This window comes from Rhinatrema bivittatum, chromosome 13, assembly GCF_901001135.1.
Source record: "Rhinatrema bivittatum chromosome 13, aRhiBiv1.1, whole genome shotgun sequence".
Taxonomy (NCBI): Eukaryota; Metazoa; Chordata; class Amphibia; order Gymnophiona; family Rhinatrematidae; genus Rhinatrema; species Rhinatrema bivittatum.
The window spans coordinates 4264867-4271647 of NC_042627.1; positions in this window are offsets into that span (position 1 = coordinate 4264867).

The window sequence follows — 6781 nt, forward strand, 5'->3', positions numbered from 1 at the left end:
ACACACCGGCCAGTGCAATAAAGTGCACTCAGCCTAGCACACGGTCTAACGAGCAAGCAGAAGTGCGTGGCTGACACCTGATGCAATAAGGAGATTAGTGTCCAAAATGCACATCCAAACTCAGGCACAGCTAATAGTGCTCACCACCTGTAAAAGCCATGTAGATGAGGCTATTAACTATTACCTCCCAATGCAGAAAATCACCGCTCGGCCATCACACCATTTGTGATGTGGCAAATTTTACGCCAGCCCCAGAGCTGGCATTAAGTCAGGCCTGGTGGGACTGGATGTGCATACCATGAGACGGCAAACCCGGGGAGGGGGGGCGACGGCAACAGGAGAGGCCATAGGACCACCAGCGGAGCCAGACCTGCCAGTGGCTGAAGAGGAAATATTGTGCTGCCGCAATGTTCCCTGTGATATGCCTCCTGTGTGCCTGCACACAACTTTTTTCCTGCTTTAGCGCCAAGCCCCCCCCCCCCCCAAGAGCAGGAAAGCCACCGCGTCATGGAGGGGCCGATTAAAGGAGCCCACGGGGCCATGATGGAGCTCATCCCACCAGGCCCAAAGTTTGTCTGTGTGAGATCTTATTAATGTGTGTATGTCTGTGTGTGAGCTTGTGTGTGTGTGTGACAGCCTGGATGCATGTGTATATCTGTGAAAGCTTGTGTGTGTGTCTGTGTGAGAGTCTATATGCTTGTGTGTGTGCGCGTGTGAAAGCCTGTATCTGTTTATGTGTATGTGCGCCTGTGAGAGCCTATGGATCACATATAGGCTCTCACGTGAGAGTATAGGCATGTATATGAGACAGAGCCTGAGCCCGGCGGGGGGTCCTGAGCTTGGGCGCTACTATTACTGGCCCCCAATTATTACTCCCTGTGTCCCTCTTTAGGGAATCACGCTCCTTTGCCACTACCGCACTGGTGGACACTGGGGCGAGTGGCAATTTTATTCTGGATGACATTATCACACTACTCCAGATTCCTCTTCAACCTCTGGAAGTACCTCTCCGTATCGCATCAATCCAGGGAGAGCACCTCCCCGGACGCATTACTCATTGCCCCATGGCCTTCTGTCTCACAGTGAGAACCCTCCATGAAGAATAAATCTCTGTTCTTCTTGAAGCGTTCCACGCATCCGGTAATCCTAGGACTTCCTTGGCTCCAGGTATACACACCCCACTTCGACTGGCAATCCCTGCAGTTAATTCAGTGGGGACCCCAGTGCCAGAATCGCTGTCTGTGACAAGTGTCTCCAGCGGTTACCATCCTGAACTCTACAACCCTTACCGGGTTACCTGCTCCATATTCTGACTTCAAAGATGTGTTCTCCAAACAAAATGCTGACATTCCGCCTCCGCTCTGAAAATTCAATTGTCCCATTGAGCTCCTACCAGGCACCATGCCTCCCAAAGGCAGAACCTATCCCCTCTCGATTTCAGAAACCCAAGCTATGTCAGAGTACATTAAAGAGAACCTGAATAAAGGATTCATAAGACCCTCCGATTCCCTGGCAGGAGTCGGATTCTTCTTCGTGAAGAAGAAAGATGGCAGTTTACATCCTTGCATCAACTACCATGGGCTAAATGCCATGACTCGCAAGGATCGTTGCCCTCTGCCACTCATTAGCGAACTATTTGATCGCCTACAAGGAACCCAGATCTTTACAAAGTTAGATCTCCGAGGGGCATGCAATCTTGTAAGAATCCAGCCTGAAGACATCTGGAAGACCGCCTTCAACACGAGGGACGGCCACTACGAATACGTAGTAATGCCTTTTGGACTTTGTAACGCCCCTGCGGTCTTTTAGCGTTTGATGAATGAGATCTTCCGGGACCTACTATACTCATTTGTCGTGGTATATCTGGATGATATACTGATTTTTTCCAAAGACCTGAAGTCCTACCGCTCACATGTTCAAACCGTCCTCCAACGCCTCAGAGACAATCACCTCTACGCAAAACTAGAAAAGTGTATTTTCGAACAGACCTGTCTTCCATTCCTGGGCTACATCATCTCCAATCGTGGCTTCACCATGGACCATGAGAAACTCCAGGGTATTCGAGATTGGCCCCAACCAGTAGGCCTCCGCGCCTTGCAAAGATTCCTTGGATTTACAAATTATTACAGAAACCTCATCGCTAACTACTCCATGCTAGCTGCTCCACTCACGGCCATGACTAGGAAAGGTAGTAACCTTCAAGTTTGGAGCCCCAAAGCTCAATCTGCTTTCCATGCCTTGAAAGAGGTTTTCTGCACCAGACCATGTCTACGTCATCCGGATCCTAACCGCCCCTTCATCGTCGAAGTTGACGCCTCCGCCATTGGAGCAGGGGCGGTCCTGAGCCAATATTCCTCCAAAGGGGACTTAGTACCCTGCTCATTCTACTCGCATAAGTTTTCTGCCACAGAGCAAAACTACACGATTGGGGACCGTGAACTCTTAGCTGTGAAATTGGCCCTTCAGGAATGGCATCCCTGGTTGGAAGGAGCGCAGCATAAGTTCACGGTTCATGGTCATTCAGAGAACGAGAAGCATCAAGGGCATGTACTACTAGTGATACCAGAGTGGCCCAGAAATCCCTGGTACGTGGACCTCATGAGACTCAAGTTGCAAGGCCCATTGAGTTTTAATCACATCCACCACCTTCTGCAACATGGTCCAGTTATGATGGAAAAAAATAATTCCCTTTTGTCTTTTGGCTTAGCTATTGAAAGGAAAATGTTGAAGAATAGAGACTATTCGGATTAGGTTACTATATTACTTCAGGCCAGGAAGAAGTCTGCATCCTTGACCTATATCCATGTCTGGAATATGTTTGAGACATGGTATGAAGAAGTTGGAATTTCACCTTTTAAAGCATGTGTGTCATTAATTCTAGCCGTTTTGCAGAAAAGGATATGGAAGGGTTTGGTGTTAAATTTTCTCAAGGTGCAGTTTGCAGTTATTACACGACAAAGCAAGGATTCAGGGGATGTCCTTCATGGCTCATCTGGATGGTTTGCGTTTTCTAAAGGGTGTTCAACATCTTCGCTCTCCTGTTCCAAAGTTCATTCCTTCCTCGGACCTCAACTTAATTCTTAGAGCTTTGTGCATACCTTCTTTTGAATTAATTAAAAAGGAAAGTGTGCTGCAAGATAGTCTTATGAATGGTCCGTAAATTTATAAACGAAGCTTGTGAGCCAAATAACAGAATGCAATCTGCTTTTAGGATGTGTACACAGCAATCTTTATTTGAAACTCAGTCCCCTGACATGGGATTGTTTTGCATAGGCTGCATCGGGAGGGACAGCTTACATGGGGAAAGCTTTTGGCTATTTTGCACATTCAAAGTACAGAATAGCAGAGATTCTTATCAGAGAAAAGCCAATGTAATGCCATGTACTCCAAATTTTCCAAGAAATAGAAGCAGCAGGTCTGAGAAGAATGAAAAGCTTAAATCCAAATAAAGAGTATGTATAATCGGGAAACTTATAGGTATTTGAAAATGCAATACAAGTACAACTTGGAATTTCTAATAATAGCAGAAGCAACATTTATTTTCATCCTTAAAGCAGTGTCTAAGTTGGAGAAGCTTGTGTCACATTTCTTCTTAGAAATGAAACAAATCTTAACTGGAAAGGGGAAGTTTAATTATGCAGTTTCAGTTGCTGCATTTTTTTTTTTTTTTATTACGAGCTAGTATTACGGCTTTAAGATCTTTGCCAATATCCTGAAGCAGGACTCCACCCAGGACTGAAACCACATTATTTTTATATGTTTCAGCCCCTGCAAAGATCTTGCCAGCCATGCTCAACTGGCCGGCCGATAGACCTGTCAGACTCCCACTGAAAACTAACAATGACACAATCGGTTAAGTTGAAAGAAGAGCAGAGACCCATAAAGTCCAACCTTCTTCCGATTATCTAACAGCTTTCACTAGTTCAGGAGTTCTCAGCCCAATTCCTGGGACACGCAGTAAATAGATCCATATGGTCTGCTCTGTGCAGGTTACCCCCAGTCTAAAATTAACCAAAGGTTGCTCCTTTTCTTCATGTTCATCTGCTCGCCATTAAGGATCCTCTGCGTTTATCCCACGCCCTCTGTGCATATTTGTATGTACTGCCAGCCCTGTTTACAGTCCTATCTGCTTTTTCAGGGTTTCCTAGAGCGAAAGAAGGGAAATCCCACACACTAACATCTTCGTCTCCCCCAGTAGAGGCATCAGGCACATAAGGACTGATAGAGTCTGCACAAGTGGGAGTCTCCATCAGGGGACATTACATATATAAAGAAATTAGGGCAACATCTGGATTCAAATGTTCCCAGGTATGGCGAGTGGTTCATTTTATACGCTTACTAGTTTTAATCACTGGGTGCTAATATTTGATGAGTGTGCAGTTTTGCAGCATTTATTTTGAAGTTGGACACTTTACCATTATTGTTCTATATTTCTCGATTTTATTGTTCGATATTTTATAAAGAATAGCAGTATTTCTGTTTTTCCAATGTTTGGCTGCATACAGTCTAGTGTAGTGGTTTCCAGTTCAGTTTTGTCTGCACATTTTCGCTTTATGGTCTCTCTCTTCTGTATTTGATGGTTTGTCTGTGTTCTGCCACAATTTAGTTTCTGTGTAGGATTCTAGAGTAGCTTGGCTTATTCTGTTTTCTAATAGGAAGTGTATTGATGTTTTAGGGCCAGGTGTAATCTTTACAGCACTGCCTCTTCATAGGTAGGGTTGTTACCATTTGAGTGCTGGCAGTTAGTGATGTTTTGGTAAGGGAGGTTTACTGTTTTGTAATTGTAATTCACTTTACTCTTGGCTTTGAGTGCCAAGCCTGCACCCAACACGCGTTATAACAGGCACGATACCAGGTGGGTTCCAAGTGTCTCTTTTGCCTTTTGGCAGTTTTCTAGTTAACATACAATATGAATATTTACATGAACTGTTGTGACATTTTTGTCTCAGAAAACTATACTTTGAATGTCTTTTTTCATAATTTTTACTGTGTGAGTGGACCAGGGGAGGGGAAGGGAAGGCTAGGACTGGGGTGCAAGGCAAAAAGTTTGTCTAGAGCGCATAATATCCTTGCACCGGCCCCCTTTGGCCTACAATCTTATTCTTTGGGACAGTAAATCTCACTCACTGGGAAGGACCACCCTTGCCATCTCTGGCTGCTTTGCATGGAAAGTCAAAAAACCAGCAGCCATCGTGCAAAATTCACCCCCAGAAAAGTTCATTTAAACGCCACATGCCAGCAGCACTGCTCACCTAACTGGAGCCTCAGAGCTGCTCGAAGAAGCTAATCGAAAGCCATGCTTCTGCTTTTTAAAATTTTTAATGAGAAAAAAACTTTAAGAAGGGGGAGGCAGGCTCAGAGGATCTTTCCTCACTGGTTTTTTTTTTTGCTGCCAAGCTCAATCAAAGCCCCTCTGAGGCTGGGAAACCTCTCAGCAGTGCACAATACTTGTTGCTTGACCAGGAGCCTGGCGATCAGATACTGGGGAAAAAAATCCCCTGCCTTATCATAACGCCAAAGGTAAGGGTGGCCTTGGCAGAAAACTCCTGCTGCACCACCAGACCATCCTTCCGTCCTCCTGCTGGAGGCACAGAATACGGAGGAATCCTTTGGCTGCACCATATATGGCAGTGATGATATCACATAGAACAGTGTTCTTTGCCTCCATCTGCTGGTAAGAGGGGAAAACGACCCATTGTCTGGACTGGTGTGGCAGGGTGATGAGGAACTCAGAATTAGTTTGAGTAGGAAAAATGGGGAGCCCCAGATATTTTAGTCACCCCTCACCATTGGCCACCACTGGTCTGTCTCCACCTGCTGGACAGGAGGCTCAACCCACGGTCTGGACTGATCCGGGTACATACAGGGAATGGTTTGATATTCAAAGCATCATGTCTCTTTCCTAGCCAAGCAATGATTACCCATCAGCTAGGAAGTGAGCCTGACCTGGGATGCAGTACAGTGAAGAGAGCCCTCTCCCTCCTAGACTGCTGGTCCTGAGAGATGGTGCTATTCTGCCACCTCAGCCTACAATTTATTGCTGAGTCTTCTCTGACAACCTCTTGTTGCTCCAATAAGAGAGACCACAACTTTAAGAACATAAGAAATTGCCATGCTGGGTCAGACCAAGGGTCCATCAAGCCCAGCATCCTGTTTCCAACAGTGGCCAATCCAGGCCACAAGAACCTGGCAATTACACAAACACTAAGAAGATCCCATGCTACTGATGCAATAGCAGTGGCTATTCCCTAAGTTAACTTGATTAATAGCCGTTAATGGACTTCTCCTCCAAGAACTTATCCAAACCTTTTTTGAACCCAGCTACACTAACTGCACTAACCACATCCTCTGGCAACAAATTCCAGAGCTTTATTGTGCGTTGAGTGAAAAATAATTTTCTCTGATTAGTCTTAAATGTGCCCCATGCTAACTTCATGGAGTGCCCCCTAGTCTTTCTACTATCCGAAAGAGTAAATAACCGATTCACATTAACCCGTTCTAGACCTCTCATGATTTTAAACACCTCTATCATATTCCCCCTCAGCCGTCTCTTCTCCAAGCTGAACAGCCCTAACCTCTTCAGCCTTTCCTCATAGGGAAGCTGTTCCATCCCCTTATCATTTTGGTTGCCCTTCTCTGTACCTTCTCCATCGCAATTATATCTTTTTTGAGTATCTAGGATTTCTAGGGACAGATACAGCAGTAGAACTATTTTCATCCAGAAAAGAGCACAAACTAAAATATTACTAAAAACCAAAGAACAAAAGAATATGGACACAAC